This window comes from Taeniopygia guttata, chromosome 3, assembly GCF_048771995.1.
Source record: "Taeniopygia guttata chromosome 3, bTaeGut7.mat, whole genome shotgun sequence".
NCBI lineage: Eukaryota > Metazoa > Chordata > Aves > Passeriformes > Estrildidae > Taeniopygia > Taeniopygia guttata.
The window spans coordinates 88,925,232-88,942,829 of NC_133027.1; the positions used below are offsets into that span (position 1 = coordinate 88,925,232).

The 17,598-nt window shown below is 39.9% G+C and overlaps 1 long non-coding RNA gene across 8 annotated transcripts in view; it reads left to right on the forward strand.

Annotated features, from left to right (window-relative positions):
- The window catches only part of LOC115494452 (uncharacterized), a 443,660-nt gene that overhangs the window by 48,104 nt on the left and 377,958 nt on the right, over positions 1-17,598 (forward strand). The window lies entirely within an intron of this gene.

The window sequence follows — 17,598 nt, forward strand, 5'->3', positions numbered from 1 at the left end:
GGATGTCTTTGTCAGTGGGAGTTTTGTCAACTAATAAAGACGGTGCATTTTGGCCCGAGCTCTGTTCAAAATAAATTATATTTTTTGTCTAATGTAAAATTAAAATGAATAAACATCATAAAGCTGAAACCTATCCTAGTGGCTGCTTGAAAATTCCAGAGATGTGGCACTAGGGAGCGACCGTCATTCCAGTGCAAAATGTGCCGAGCTATTTTCAATGGAAAATGAAGAGCAGAAATAGAAGACTGAAATAACAATAGGCTGATTGCTTTCATTTTTTGGTGTGTAGTTTAACATTGCATTAAAGAGAACAACTGAGTTCCTACATTTTTCCTATTTTCTTGTCATGGATATATTAGCATTACATGATGCATACTAATTATAAAGTTGGCTGTAACAAGAGTTCCTCTTGTGAATCCATTTAAGGACTGATTGTTTACTATCTTTTTCTGTAAGTATAAAATTTTAATTATGCCACTGACAGGAACTGTGCGTGATACAGTGCTCTACATTTATCACTGGGAGAGGGCCAGTTGCAGAGCTGTTTGACTTTGGAGAAATCCTGATGCGCTTGCAATGTTGAGCAGCAGGTGCCACATTATTATGTACAGAAAAGCAATTAGGAAGCATATTGGATGAATGAGGAGTGCATTAATATTAGCAAGTACATTTGTCAGTGGTTTTGATGCGAGTCTTTTTCTTTTCTTTATGCAACATTAAGATTGTGGCTCTCATAAATTCTCCCCTTAAATTGCCATCTGTTCCCTTGTCATGTAGTAGTGAGGTAGAGAAAAGTTTTCTTGACAAAATGAAAAGAATTTCTTTTATTTAAAGTAGGAGCAAAGGAGCCTACACAAAGTGGGAGAATTGTAGGTTATGCAATTGAGCTTTGTATGTGTTAAGTAATTACTGCTGAATGTAACATTAACTATTGAACACTTACGATCTTTTTTTTTCCCCTCCCCCTGCTAGATTTCAGTTTTTCAATGATTTTGTGTATTTTTAAAATATGGTGTGAGACAGTTTTAAATAAATTGTACAAAAAGGCTGGCAGCCCAACCTGGGTGTCTCCACTGCAGGGTTTTGGTGGGGATCAGGAGCAGGCTTTTGAGCATTGGCCCTACATCCTGTGCTTTGGCCACATCCTGTTGGCCCCACATCCTAGGCTTTGTCTCCCAGTGCAGAGCAGTTGGAACTGGCTACAAACCACATGGAACTGAGCACAGAGGTACAACTCTGTGTGTGTGTGTGTGTGTGTGTGTGTGTGTGTGTGTGTGTGCCACTCACAGGTGTTGGGTCTTGGGACCAGACAGGGATCACATAAGTGCCCTAAAGTGTGTTTGGGGGTCCTGGACATTGGCTATTGCACCCCAGGGAGCTGGGGAGGGCTGTGACACCTGAGAGTGCACATGTAGCTGCAGTGTCCCAGCCTTGACCACCTTATATAAAGCTCTTCCCCTAACTCCATGGCCATTTTATCTCAGAATATGAGAATGATCCAGCACTGTCATCTTCAAACCCAGGGACACAAAGCTTGTTGGAGATGTGTTCCACCTGGGAGCCAGTGATGTCCAGGCAAAATGCTCCAGGTCTTCAGTTATTGGACTCTGTATCAAACAGTGTTTGTTTAAGAGTAGGCTTTATTTTGCGGCAATTTCAGAACCTCTGCCTATTGTTCTGGCAAGGAAATTTGTCTTCAGGGAGGACTGGCATGTGGCTCTGTGAGAAAGAGGCTATCTTAACAGAAAAGTTGAAAAACATCAAAAAAGAAAAGCAGAAAGCAATTGTTAAAAATGTTGGCATAAAATGTGGTTTTATGGTGTCATGTGGGAAAGATATATATATGTGTCTCTTTTTTTCTTGCAAATATGGAAAGAGGGAATACCACTCTTGTATGTATATTGTGTTTCTTTTGCCCTTTGCTGTAAATATTTTCATTCTGATCATTGCAGATTAGTGAAGAACTGGAATCACTTGTGGCCCAGACAGGACACAGCAGTACAAAGCCTTCTCTGCTGGCAGCTGCATTCTCATGTTTTGTAGCTCAGTCTTCTGTGTGTTTGCATTGATGGGGAAGGAGTTGGTTCAGCTTGTTTGGGCTCCCTCCTCCATTTCCATGTCAGCCAGCATTCATGGGGAATAAATGATATGTTCATTAAAAAGTGCAGTACTGGTTCTGGCAGGCAGCTTAAGTAAACCAGTCCTACTTCTGAGCCACAGCAGTAGTGGAACTTTTAACATCTTTTCCTTCTTCTTTGCTCATCTCCCTGTTGAGTAAACTCTTCAAAGCCCAAGACAATCTGTCTTAGAAATGCTGTGAAGTGAAGAACGAGCAGCGGGAGCTACAAGTGGTGGCAGCAGCAGTTCTGAGGATACTTTATAGAGTTGGATCATGGCTGATTACAGGATTAGCTCCATTGGCAAGCTCTCTGAATCTAAAGTAGGGGTTTTCTGTAGGACTAAGCCCTCATTTCTGTTTGGCTATTTATGAAAAAAACACAGTTGGTTCTTCTGCTGTGGCAAACCTGTTTGATTTCTGTTCCCCTTGTCTTTGTGTCAGCCATTCTCCAAGAAATCCTTGTCCGGGGATGCTAGACTGGCCCTGTTCTATTATTTCTGAAATGGGAGGTTGCATGTGTTTCGGCCCATTTTTTTTCAGGTTTTTTGTTATTTTCTCTTTGGTCACAGTCTTCCTCACAGGTTGTTTTTCTAACATGTCCTCAATCACTACCTAATCTTCACATACCATAAGGCTCTTTACTTCCCTTCTGTTCCATTTTTTTTCCCACAACGGCATCTTTCTCTCACGCTCTGGTGCATTGTTTCTCTTCTGTCAATACATAATAGCAGTTCTTACTCTTTCTGTGTGCATTCCTGTTACTCTTTAATATCATGGCTAGGATCTGATTTTTACCACGTTGTGCAGTTGCTTTTCCCCTCCCATTCCTCAGAACATGCAGTGGATTCCTGATCTTCGTGTGCTGCCGGCTTAAACCTCTCGTGCTTATTTGTGCATCTTCCTTGTACCCAGCTCACTGCAACCCCTTCAATTCAGATAGAGCTCATCATACATGAACAGATTGCGTCTGCTCAAAAAAGAGCCCCAATCCACATAGTATTCATTTAACCAGCAGTGATAGGAGTGAATTCATTTGAGATTCATATGGATGTCATAGACTGTGAGTTACAGTATAAGCATCAGTTAATGGACACTCGCAGGGAAGTGTTTCCTATCAAATAATACATCACTGAGCTACATGAAGTGGTTTATGTATTTTTTTTTTCCCTTCTATGATTTCATCATGGCTAAGGAAGGTATGATTGCTTGGCCTTGTATTTCTTTAGCAAGCAGCGTTGCTTAATGTTTTATTGATGTATTTTTAAATAATTTATCTTTAAACCTTTGTTTAATGGATGTATTTTTATTCAGAATTTGATACCAGAGAAGGTAGGTCTGACAGTTCATGTTTGCACTCTGACAATATTTCTCTTGTGAACTTTTTTTAGCTCTCTTAGATAAATAGTAATTTTACTTTTTTTATCTCTATTTTTAATTACCCAGTTAGTCATTTTAAGTGGCTTGTATTGATATTTAACAAATGTATTAGCCAATGTGAACAACAGTTTGTTTCGCTTCAGCTCTATTTCAATTTCTACTAAAAGTAATAAATATAAAAATAAACAATCATTGCTGAGGGTACCATAATTAAGATCCAAGACACCTCCTAGAGAAGGTATTAATGTTAATACTGAAGTATTCCGGAGATGGGATTTCCACAGGCAGCCCTTGTTTCTGAAAGCCAATCCTTATTGAATTGGGCCAGCTTGGTTAATACTTGAAATGTGTAGATTAAAATATATTCCAAGGTTGTTTTGGGTGCTACCAACTTTACCTGGATCATATGTGGAAATATCTATTTCTTCTCCCACTGGATGAGGTCCCACTTGCTTTCCAAAGCACCTTCCTTGGCTCTGCGTAGCTTTTTCCCATGGCTGGTGCAGCAATGGGGCAGGGGTTGGGGGAACTGTGGGAACCCAGTGGGATGCAGTGGGGCTCCCCCATTCCTCACAAGCTGAGCAGAGGCCCAGGTGGGGCAGGAAGGCAGGAATGTTTGTGGTCTGTGCACACTGGAATTAAAATAAGCACAGTGAAAACTGTATTGAGAAAATGAGGAAATGCAAATCAACAAGATGAGAGAAAAATACACTGAGAATCTTCTGAGAATCTTCTAGAGGAAAACTCTTCCTTAGTGATATCGATCTGAATTCTCAGAATGTGTTTTCTACCTTGAAAAATATATTGAGAATAAAAACATATGTCCTGGGGTTTTTTTAAACTTGTGATGTTTGTGTGCTTTAGCAGCGTTTCTTCTGGATTTCTCTGTATTTGGCCCTCAGAACATTTAGGGCAGTAATTAAAACAGAAGAAAGATGTGTAATGTTGAGCTGATGTTTATGGTTTAGCTTGCTGCAAATGTATGAATATACACATTATCCTCTCTGAATTAAAAAAAAAAAAAAAAAAAAAAAAGAAACAAATGGAAAATGTGCTGTCCAGCCTGTGTTTTTGCCATGTTTTATTCACTATAAAAATAGTGTAGACATTCACCACATCAGCTATTGTACAACTTGGCTATGTTTGAACTGAAGCCCCCACCATCTTAAGACAACACTTTGATGTGGGTGTTTCTTTAAGTCTTAAAGGCACACAGTGCACCATCAAAGCTACACCTGAACTTTAGGGTATTTACCTTGCTTAATGAGGAATGTTTTCCACTTTTTTTCCCCCGTGACATTTTTGTGCTTCACAATGTTTCTGTGTCGTTTTTTTCTATTTAAAATTTAAAGAGCTACATTTGGGAGAGGAACAATGTAGGTAAAAGAGACCCCTGGAGTGTGTCTGATGTGATAGTTCTCTTCTGTGGCACCATTTTTCCTCCTGCTGTGGGAGAGCTAAATGATAGTGCCTTATACCTTACTGAATAAAGGCGAACACAGTTTCCAGCTGTGAACATGTGATCAGGTTTTGTGTTTGATTTTTGCACACAAGTGTACTCCTGCAAGCATACCCACACACTCCTATGCAAACACTCCGGATGGGAATGATTGTTGACTCAGTCATTAATCTCCCCTCAATTAATCACATTAAGTATTAAGGTGCCTTTCTGTGCAGAGAGGGATGAGAGCCTTTGCTGTTTTACCTTTGTGCAGAATTGCTACACAACCAATTTACTTTCTGGCTAAAGATGTTGAAAGATGTGTTGAGATATGTTGTTATATGAAAACACAGCAGAACGCTATTGTCTGATCCTGAAACCCTCTGAGGATTACTCAGTAATCCTATTGATATTGTTGGGAATAAAGGTTGCAAGACCTAGCTCCTAATTGTTACATATGTACCAAGAGTAACACAAGGTTTATTCTGATCTTTCATGAGTGTTTTATTTTTTTATGCTGTTTATCTTTTCAGTGCTGCTCATAAACCATAACAGTATTTATTCTCTGGACAGAGCAGGGCTTGTATTTCAGTGCTGTTATGGTGACTATGACCACATTACTTACTTAAGCAAAAGATTAAACAAATTAAAACCGTGCCTTTTATTTTTCCTCCCAAAATGAGTTCCATTGTTGTGAAAGCTGAAGACCTGCACTTGCATTCTTCAAGAGTGTGGCACATCATGTTGTTTGTTAAACACCCAGGACTAATAATATCCATCTCTCTGGCTCACTGAGCAGCAGAAAAAAAAAAATGGGTCCTGAAGGAATACATTCGGAGACAAAGAGGAAAAGTTATTTTATTTTTAGTGATCAGATGGCATAATTGTTGGTTGGCATTAAGTGACTCTGAATATGAGGGGAGGGAGGATTAATTTCTGAGTAAATGAGCAACATCTGAAATCACCAGAGGGGCCTGATCCTTTTAGCACCAGCAATGGTGCAGATGTGCCATTGATTTTTTTTTTTAATTTTATATTATAATTTTAACTTTAAGAAGAGAAAAACCAGTGACTGTCATGAAAGACTTGTTCTCCTCAGAGTGAGCAGCATGCTCCCCGCAGGCTCACTGGATCTCTTGAGTGCCACTACTTGTACCTTCAAGGCTCTTTGCTGGGCTTTGTATTATGCACTTGCAGACAGACACCCCTGAGTTCAAGTGCTGCTGGGAACGTGACAGATCCCTGGCAGCACAGACAAGATCACTGCAGGAAAGGACAAATGAGGCCTGTGATTCACAAGTTCACCTTGGTTTTGTGCTGCTGCCCATCAGCATTGCTTAAGTGTGATTTTTGATGTTTTTGTGTCATTTTCCTTTGTTACGTGATGAGGATGGATGGGTTTGAACTTTGCAGCAATTAGAGATGGCTGGAGGGATTGTGTTTTCAAATATTTGCTTTTTTGAGAAAATCCAGATTTGGGATGCTCATGATGGAAGCTTGCTTTGTGAGCAATGATCAGCAGATCCATAAAGGTAGCAGCAGCAAGGATGTAAAATAGCAGCAATCTGGAGACACCCATCACAGATGAGGTTTCAGTGCTGCAGCAATGTCCAGGTGAACCCTTCCGTCCTTCCATCTGCCTCAGGTGTGTGCAGCACCAAAATTTGGAGCCAGGCAGAAAAACAGAATGTAGCCTGAGCCCTGTCAGTCACTGACCAGCAATGTCCATCCTCCACTAATCAAAAGGATTAACTATTCCTTCTGATGCTGCAGCAGGAATGCATCGCACAATTCAGGTACAAGAGGAAATAAGAGAATAAAAGCAACAAGAAACTCTGATGGGAGTGGAGCGAGGGCTCTGGGCAGCAGGTGCACTTGGCAAGAGGGTGGGAAGAAAATGCTGGGGCTCTGGCAGCTGCTCTTCAGTGTCTGCACAATGTGTAGCCAGGGTAGAGCTGGTGACAGTTTCTGAAATAGGGAGTGCTGAATGGTGCTCCCAGTCACCAGTGCCTTTCCCCTTGGATCCTCATTCACACCTGTGCAAATAAGAACACAGCAGGGGCAGTAATGAAATAGAACAGGTGTTTTACCTCACTGATCACATATTTCTGTGCACAGTGCTATGCCATGGCCTGACAGTCAGGTAAGAGCAGGAGAAAGACTGATTGAGGATACACAGGGAAAAAGGCTTTCTATTTTTCCTGTTTTCCCCCTATTTTCCTTCCCCTTCCATAGCCATTTGTGTGTGTACTTGTATCTTTATTGGTTATTGAGATTATCTTCATTCTTTTAGCCTGAGCTCAGACATTTGGGAGGTTTTGGAAGGCTTCCAGCAGGAAAAATTAGAACTTCTGGATCTGGATCCAGTCCCTGTTAACATCAACATCAAGACTCTGCTTTATAGGAGCTGAATCACACTCTTGACCTGTGTGTAGCTTTCAGCACTGTCTGTGTCTGACAGATGCAGCCTTTTTAGCAGCAGCAGAAGGATGATTTTTACTAAGCTTGCTCTGAAGGAAGCAGAAGCAATGGAGCCTGAGCAGACAGGGACAATGTTTGTATTCTTAGAAATAGACTGGAGGGTAGTGGAGGAAACCAGACAGATGTTGCAGGAGGTAGCACCAATGGCTTCAGAGTCAGAACTAAGTGTTCTTTAGGATATAACAGTTGGATGTAATTTTGTTATTTTCTCCTGTGTATTTATGAGAGATTTCATTTCAGATTCCCAGGAAGCAAAAAAGCAACACTGTTTTCTTTGAACATTCATATAATCATTTAGCTTGGAAAAGACCCTTTAAGGCTGAGTCTGACTGTTAACCCAGCACTGCTAGGACCACCCCTAATGCGTGTCCCTGAGGACACATACAATTGTCCTTGGCCCATCGATCTAGCTTGTCCAGATCCCTCTGCAGGGTCTTCCCACTCTCCAGCAGATCAACATTCCACCCAACTTATTGTCTGCAAACTTTCTGAGGGTGCATTTGATCCCCTTGTCCAGGTAATTTGGCAGTGCTTTAGCTAAAGCAGATCAACATGTGCAGTCATGGCTTACTATGCAAATCCGTTTTATTGCAGAAATAGTGGTATTTAACAGTTAATTCAGAGGCCCTCTTAGAACCTTTTCTGAAGTCTTCATTTAACCAAGCACAGTGCAAAATATGTTTCTCCAGACAACTGTCACCTTAAAGAAAAATTCCTGTCTGTCAAGAAGCCAGAGCATTAATTTCCAGCACAGAAAAATTACTGTCTGGCCTGCACATGTGGAAAAAGGCTTCAATTTGTGTGTGGTCACTAATGGTGGTGCCTGACAATTCAACTGAACTCCTGCCTTTGGAGGGAGGGCTTTAAAACTGCCTCAGTTTGGAAGCAAAATTGCATGTACTGGTTGACAAGTGAAACTTTCCAGCTCTTCCATCTTCATAAATAATTTAAAATTAGGAACAATTTTTTTTCTAGAACTTTCAGACATGGTGAAATTTATTCTTTAGATTTCTGTGTTGGATTTTGCTCTTACTTACTAAATTGCCAGTGTGAAAGCATTGCTTAAAATATTAAGGAAGACTGGGATAGGCAAAAGGAATAAGGGCCAGGGAAGTGAGGTGCAAGGCTTGTGTCATCTTGGTATTGAATAACATTTCCCAGGCCAGGGCCCTAATGGATGCTGAGTTCTTTGTATCATTTTTTGGATTGCCAAAAGAGGCTTTGAATGTGCCAAGACACCTCTTAATGATTTAATGTCTGAGTTAATTTTTTATCGAAAAATCTGTGTCTCTGACAGCCGACTGACAGCAACAAGTGAAATGGGAAGGGAAACCAGCCTGGTGTCCTGAACAAGCTGGCAAACCTTATTTGTCTGGAATCCATTCCCATGAGCTGAAACATGCAGGGGTTTTGTTCTGTACGCAGCCAGGAATTTATGTCATCAAGTTACTCTAGGACTGTACTATTTAAAGTAGTTTTGGTATTTTAGTGGCTGGAGTGAGAAGTGTGGGATCTGTTACTGTTAGATTAATTTCAGCATTTTCAGTAGTCAGTCCCTTACACAACAGGAATCAGAGACAAAAATCCCTGGACGTAAGGTGATTGAAATCAATTGATACTGAAGTCAGTGGAATGATGGCAGCAGCTGAGAATTTGCATTGAGATCTTCAAACTGCTGGGTTGTGGCAAAGAGCCGGAGCTGATGAAAATTGTTGCCACCTGTTTTCTCTGAAATAATTTCCCAGAGTCATTCTGTCTTTCAGCAGGTATATCTACCTCATATTGTACATAATTTCCACCTGAAGAAAGATCAAGACTCTGTGTGGAAAGGAATAAACTCTTCTTTTACTGGCTAGTCTGTGAATAAGAGAAATTTGCTCCTTAGCAGTATGTATTTTACATAAAAGTCCATTTTCTCACAAAGGAAAGGATATTCTCTCAGGGGGTTTTAGAATGGGGTATTCCAGGGCCAGGGAGCACTATTTTAGCTCTGCAGTACAGATGATGATTTTCCTAACCTGTGCTTATATAAAAATGAGGCAAAAGTTTGTGTAACATATCTGAATAGTTGGATGGGAATAATCAGATGCCTTGAAATATTCTGGGTTTTTTTGTGTTAAAATAAAGAGGATTATGAAGGTTATGTAGAATGTAATTTGACCTGATTTCCCCCTCACCCCCAGCAGCCTCTGATGTTATCTTCATTTAGCAGGAATTCCTTGGGAGTTTTTCCCAATGTGTAGTTATGCATTATTTATCCAATTATAAAATCAAGTGTAGTTATGGTCTCTCATGTGGGGCTGGATAAAACCAAGGAGAAATGATGAATATAAGAAGTAAGAAGAAAGGGTGACAACGAGCAGTGATTGGTTCCATAAGCAATTGCTGGTACCTTCTGAAATTTTGGACAATTTGCAGTCTTCTGGAGGGGGTCAGTTTGCTAAACAGTTGAGCAGGGATTGTGTCAAGGTTTCATATCTTTTAAGAGGAGAACGACAAAATGGGCCTGGAAGATGTGGCAGCTGGCCAGGAGAAATGGAATGAACGTGGGACTAAATTGGGAAGCTGAGTGGTTTCTAGAAAGAGATGAAACCACCAGCTGGTGACTAGAAAAGGTAAATAGGAAAAGTGTAGAAAGGAGCTTCTCTATAGGGGAATTCTAAAAAGAGTATGAAAGAGCCTAAAATAGCAGGAAGAGGATTGTGCTGTGCCATTGAGATGCAAAGGGAAAATTTCATTTAAAATCAGGTGGACTGAGTGAGTGTTAACTCAAAGAAAATGGAAACCAAGCTGAGGAGCCCAAGAGCAGTGAAATTACTCTCCTGAAACTTCACAGTTGGCCCTGGTCAGTGATCTCTGCTCTGCCCCAGGTGCCAAACAGGGTGATCTGTTATTATTTGGGGGATGTATTTGATTTGGAGAATTCTTGCCTGGAGTGAGAGTTTTGTTCTGAAGAAGAGAAAGCAACTCTGCTCTCAGCTTGCTGAGAGATCCTCCCTCGAATTGAGTGATGCTTCTTCTGAATTTGCAAATGGGTTGAAGCAATAGCTCAACCACGCACAGGCATTGTCTCCTCTAATCATAACAGCCTGTTAACTAGAAGACCTAATTAAGCAGTTCAACAGTTAATAACAGCCCATCAGCTAGCAGGAACATCAAGATAATATGTTTGTCCTGTTGTCCCAGACTACCTTTCCAAGCTCTGGTAAAGAAAGTGCAAATGCTTTTTGCTGCTGGGATCTGCAATTTCTGTTACAGGACAAGAACTTTCTGGCATGCTGAATATTGAAACTGTTGTAGTAGTGGAAATAAAAAACAGGTAAACGTTGTCAAGTTTAGGATGCTAATGTTTGAACTTACCAAGTTCAATAAAACTTAAACTTCTTAATTTTTATAGGATGATTCTGGAATTGAAAGTGTTTTATATGAATATAAAAGAGCTTTTGCTGCTTGAGCGGTAGCCAGTTTATTGGAGTAAAATGTGCCTTTTGTATTTTTGGTTGTTATTTAGTTTTCTTTTTGGTGTAATTAAAAACATACATATATTGGTGCTGTATTATGTGTCTCTATGAAGGATGAAAGAGGCCAATCATGGGCTGCATTTTGTTATGGAATTAGTTTACAAGTACTGAAGAAAGAGGCTACTTAGACTTGCCAAAACATGCTGTCTGATCTTGAGCTGGTTGGGGAAGACAGGAATGCCAGCAGGGCAGTCACCAGAGGTGTTTATTCTTCAGCCAGGGACTTTATTCCACACCTTCAAGTACAGTTTGCTTGTGCACATTTCAGAGAACTTTGGCAGAATTGGAATGGGAATTTGTATGCATTTTCATAGTCAACAAGAAGTAGGTGGAATGTGAGGAGACTTCACTGAAGCATAGCTGTTAAAATGGCCCTCTCATCCTAACAATCCAGGAAGTGAAATTCCTGGCTCCAGGCAAGGGGAAATGCACTGGGTGATGGGCTGCTCTGCTGCCTTTAGGACAGAGAGATCCAAAGGGCTTCCATCTATCAGCCAGGCTGTTGTCCTGCCCTTTGCCTATGGAAGATGAAGAGGCAACATATAAAAGCATAAATCTAAAAGTCAGAGGAAAAATTCAGCGAGATAAATTGTGCTCTTCTAGTAGTAACATATTAAAGGGGGATTTATTTTAATGGTAAATTGGGTGGGTTTTGGTGGTTTTTCTTCTTGTTTATTTAAGAAAACTGAAAGCTGGATCTTTGTTTCTTTACAAATAAAACCAAAAATTTACAGAAACCCTTGATATTACCTTGGTAACTGATCCAGTAACTTTGAGGGTGCACTTCTCGGGTTTGACATCAAGCAGGTGCTCCCGTGTTCTGTGTTGTCAGCCTGAATGTGGTGAGAGCCTCTACTGTAGTCAACTGACCCTGTTTATTATTTCTTTGCTGGAGGAGGCCTGATGAGATCACAACCAGAGGTGGCATGGCTTCAGAATTTCCAATGAAGTGATTTATAATTTCATGGAAGCAACTGCAACCGATAATTGCATAGGACAACTCTGGCAGTTCACAGAGAGCCCAGACATCTCAGGGCAAGAACTTGATGTCTCTCCTAATTCCTGATGAATGACGATCTTTCACATTAGGCAATGCCATTTGTCAGCAAGTTGTGTCCTCACAGATTGTGCCACTGTAGCTGAGATAATGAAGTGTGATGTTCAAGATTTTGTCCTAAAAAAAACAAAATGCCTTCATATATTGGGTCACTGTTATCCGCTGAAATTTATTGCAATTGAAAGAAGCTGGGCAGATGTTAAAATGCTCGTGCTACCCATGAGCCAGGGGGTTCCTCTGTTTATTATTTCCTGGCTGCTTGGCACATTCTTGTGACGCACAACAAACCCCCATTATGAAGGATTATATGATGAGGCAACAAGCATGTGAAAGATAGCAACCAAATGGTGACTCCCAATTACATGAAAAATTACTATAATCACCCCTGCTGTAACACCCGTCTGTTGGCAAAGTGGTTGATCCCCTTGAAAATCTTTCGAAGACCCACTGTATTAAATAAAAATCTCAGTTCTGTGTGTAATCATAAAAATTAACACTGTCACTTTAAAAAAATCAAATTGGTGTCCTAAAGGGAAACCTACTAAGCTGTGTAAAGTAGCTATTATGAAAATGGTTAGCCTTTTGAATGTATTTCAGACAGCGTTTGTGTTGCCAGATTTGTCAGCCAAAAACTCACTAAGCAGATTTGTCAGTAGCTGAGGCCATAATCTGTAAAACAGACATTGGCATAGAGATTAAAGATCAAGAGAATTATATAGTTTTTGTTACCATATGCCAAGATTCTTCTTCTTTAAAAAAAAAAAAAAAAGTTTATTTGGTGCGGGCTGTATCTTAAGGGCTGCTGCTCTTTCTGCTTTGTTGTCTCAAACAGTGGAATTTCCTGTCAGAAAAGGGAAACTGTTTTATTCACATACTTCAGGCTCAGTGTAGCTGTCACCCTTATGCATTGCTCAGTTCTGCAGTTTGTTTCACAAAATCAAAGTTCTGTATTGCAGTTCTTTTGCTTCATGTGTGCAGTACCTGGGCCTGCTGCCCTCTCCAGCAGAGGGCTTCCCAAGGTGGAATCAAATAGGAAAGCTGGGCTTCCTAAAAACAGGCCATGAAGAATGAGTAGCTCCTGATAGTGCCATTCATTAGGAGTCACTGCTTTTGGGATGGGACACTGTGCTGGGACATCATGGCTTTGGGGGCAGGGTTGGAACAAATTAATGGCCCTCTTGGTGCTGGGACTTCCATTGCTTTTGCAGTTTTGTACCTGTGTTATAGTCAGGAAATTGGGTCTTTGGGCTCTTCTTGCTCTAAAATAACAGACTTTGACCACTGTGGCCACTGGTGTGGTGCTGGTGAGGTGATTGCACAGTCACAACATTCATGGATGCTTGAGCACCTGTATAGGTCAGCCTGGGCATACTCCCATGCTCCCTTTATGCCATTATTCCTGTGACTGACAACATTCCAGGCTGCAATCCTATAGGCCATCAGGAAAATCACTGGGTTGTGCAAAAACTGTGTCATGTGGAGCCATAGTGTGGATGTGACTGTAAAACTGGAGTGAGCTCCCCTGGAAGGCTCAGGCTGCTCCTGCAGGTGCCTCTCTGTCCTCACTGCTGTACATGGGGTGCACACTGAAGAATCCCATTGGGATTGGGTGCAGAGGATGGGGACAGACCTTGTATTCCTGCTGCTCTGTGAACTCTGCGTTCTCCCAAAGCTCACTGCACTTTTGGAGGTGGTGGCAAGGCAGTGTTTGTGTCCAGTGCCTTTCTTCCAGTGCTGTGGAATGACTGTGTTGTGTGTGTTACCCCTGCATAAAAGGTATTTCTAATGTGAGCGTGGCCCTGTGGGCCTTCAAAGGGCAGACACCACACTGAGCCTGGAGCCTTTGAATCCCCACAGGAAGGACTAGGCAGAGTGCATCACAAGTATTAAAATAGTCCAATAGGGGACTTCAAAGTTACTGCACTGACTTGTTCTGGAGTGTGAAGTGCTGAGTTCTCTTTTAAAAGCCTTTAATCAGTGCAGTGTTCATCACACAGATGTTAGCAGCAGTGCTAGAGCTCCTAATTGTAATTTAAGTTATCCCTGCCTAAGGGCTTGCAATTAAATTATTAGACTGTTGCAGTGAGTCCGCGGATCCTGGTTGCACCTTGAGAGGGGGTACTTTCTGGTATGATGAGAAACACTGGTTTCTCCTGGGAAGCAAATGTACCATTATGCACTTATTAGGTCCTTGATTAGATCCACTACTGATTAGCAAACAGACTTTGCAAGAGAAAATATTGCAGTAGCTTCTTTTGGCTTCTCAAAACCATTGTGCAATGAAGATGAAAACAAAACAAGCCTAAGAGTAGCCACCAACTTTTGTGTTCAATTAAAAACTTACTCTTTTCAAGGCAACCACATCATTAACCCTTAACTTACAACAGGAAAAAAATACATATAGCTGTGTAGAAATCCATAAATGTGTGTATTAAATACACATGGCATGCAAATGTGTTAAAGACTTGTGTAAACAATCTATATGTTTGTACACACACAAACTGCATGTACTTATATATATGTTGATTTTTAAAACTCACAGACAGATACTCCTTCTGAAAGACCTATATTTTTATTTCACTGAAAATCTTATTGTATTTGTTTTCCTGAGAAAAATAATTAATATCATAATAATTAATAAATAATAATTACTATTTAAAATAATAATTTAAAAAATAATTAATTTAAAGTAATAACAGTTTCTGGTTATGGTCATAGACAGTCTTGAGGCTCTTTATCTCTCTCTGTCACTAGGCTCAGAGATACCTAATGATGAAATACAGAACCATATTTTATCTAAATGCAGACAATTATTAAATCGGGTGTTACATTATTACTTTGCATTGGTGTGTCACCTTTTAAAGTAAGGGCCTGCCTCTGTGATTATTGCAAATTTACCTTTGGGTTTTAAAAACTTTTGAAACAAAGCTAGCCATAGATTATTTTATTGGAGTGTAAAATGAGAATGGCTAGGTTTAAAGCTTCTGATAGGTAAATTTTTTTATTTATCTGAATATTATTATTTGAATCAGTTCATTTCCTGTTCATCTTGATTCTACTAATAAGTCTAAGTATTCACAGCACTTGGCCCCTGCTCACAGCAGAAGACACTAGGAATGTGAGGAGAGCTCATTCCTTATAAATTGCCCGGTGCTTCCATGGCACTCAGCTCTGACTCTGCTCCAAATTCATCCTTTCAGTTCAATTTCCTTGAAATCAGTGGTGTTAAACCAAGGTTAGCTGCTGCCCTCAGACATTTGAGAGAAGAGGAACTTCATCAGGAAATGCATCCTCACAAGCTGTGTGTATGTGTAACACTCAAGACCCAATGCTTTGCCAAATCAGGGTCCAACTGGTCGCCTGCCAGAAGCACAAGAACTATTCTTTAAGGCATTTAGGAGGAGCAGATTGCAGAAACTCGCTTCTGTGGCACAGGAAAAAAGTCCTGCAAAGATTTCCACAATTATTACTAATTTTCCAAGTGTTGACAGTGTGCTCAGTATGTTCAGAACATGTGTTGCTACAGACTGAGCCAAGCACAAGGTCTCTAAGATCAGAAAGTAATATTCTGATCCTGCAGAGTACTTTGTCCACAGTTTTGTGTGGAGGCTTCTGGCCCTGGAGAGCAGTTTGTGCAGAATGATATGAGCTGCCTCTGCTGACATTCAAGCCCCTCTCTTCTATCATGGAAAAGATGTTTCTTAATGAATATGTGCTCGTTAATATCTATAACTGTTCAACCTTTGTACAAGGGGCTTATCCAACTAACCAGCCATAGGGTGGGATGCAGCTGCTTATCTTTAATTACCTGGATGGCACTTTCCACATGTAAAAGCTTAAATACACCCTAATGATCCTTGTTGTCTAAGACATGTTTGTTTTTCTTTATTTTCAAAGGTGAGAGAGAAAGTTGGGCTTTATTCTTTGTTCTTATTGCATCCATGTCACCAAAAGTAGAGGGGAACTGGATAATACCTTTGTTTTGGACCAACAGTTCAAAGACAAGTTGAAATATCTAAATCTGCTTTAGCTTAGAAGTTCCTTCTCTAAGTATCTCCTGTTTGCTTCCAGGAAAATTAAGTACATTATGTGTCAATGTCCTTTACAAACACCTACTTTAAGTCCATTAGAAAATGGTTCACAATTGTTATGTAAGCAGTTTTCACATTGTTACCCAAATCAAACTGGATTATTCCAATATTCAAATCATAGATCTTTTAACTTGTAAATCAAATTAATTTTATTAAGGTAATAACAATTTTGTGATCATGGCACTAAAATTAATACTTTAAGGACAGTTGAATAGATTTTTATTACGCAGTACAGTAAAGGATTTATTACAGCAGACACAACAACCTCCTGCAATGGTTACAAGTGAGGAATGTTTTGTGTCAAAACTCCCCGTTTGCCATCACACTTATAACTTCCCTAAACATTCATCCCATGAGCTGAAATGTTCAAAGCTCTTAGAGAACAAGCAAACCCCATAAAACCAGGATGCCTGGAACTCAATACTACCTGCCAATTACAGCTAAAGGGAACAGTAATTCACTTTAAAGAAGCTTATAATGCAGTTTTACTATTGAGAATTTAATCTCAGGAAATTGAGTAATGATTCCCTTAATGTTTCTACTGGACGAAACATCCAAATATCCTGGATTTTTAATTTGACAGCACGAGCATTCTCTTTGGGAAGTCAGTGGTTTCTGTTAGCACAGAAATGCACCCCTGAAATAGATGTAGCAGAGAAGCAAGCCCTGAATCCCTGTGTAGTTCTTAATCTTCTGTATCTCCCTGTGTCATCTGCAGCAGCCAAGAGCACTACAACACCTCTGCAATACTCTGGGAATTGCTGTCTATAGGCTATGCCAGTAAGGCCTTGTGAAACCAGTGCCCTGAGCTTCCCAAAATGAAAATGTTTGAGGATGATGGGAGGTGTATGTGAATATTACCTATACCATCACAGGGATTTTTTTTTAATAAAGATCATATTTAATGTTAGAAGAGAAGCAGAATTTAGAATGATTTAGTATTTGAGATTTCTTTTCCCTATATTTTCCATGATGTAAATTTTCAGAAAATACCGAATGCATTTAAATTGTTCATTAAGGAATTTAAATCGGTTGGAAAGGAAAATCACTCTTTTACTTTGGCTGTGACTTTGGTTTCTTCTTTGAAGAAAAAAAAAAATCTGTATTTTTTACACACATATTACAAGAAAATTGTGCTGTCCCTTCTCTTGATAGAATACTTAGGTAAGGATAGTCTGGAATAGGCTGTTTGCTGACTAAATTAAAGTAAGGTAATTAGAACAAATGTTTTGTGATTTGTTGTCTCTTTTTTCCTTTCACTTTAATACCTAAAGCACTTGACTTTTTAAAACATTTTTTGCACTGTCATTTTTCAGTTAAAGCTGTAAATTTGGTCCATTATATATTTGTATTCTTTTTTAACTATGCAAATAAATTTTTCCAAATGTATCCTCCCTTCTCCACATTTCCAGGATAATTAATGAGTAGATTTTCTTACTTGAACCATGTTTTTCCTGATTGAAATAGAGCAATTTTATCAATGCTTATCTATCTTTTTCCTTTTTAATCCT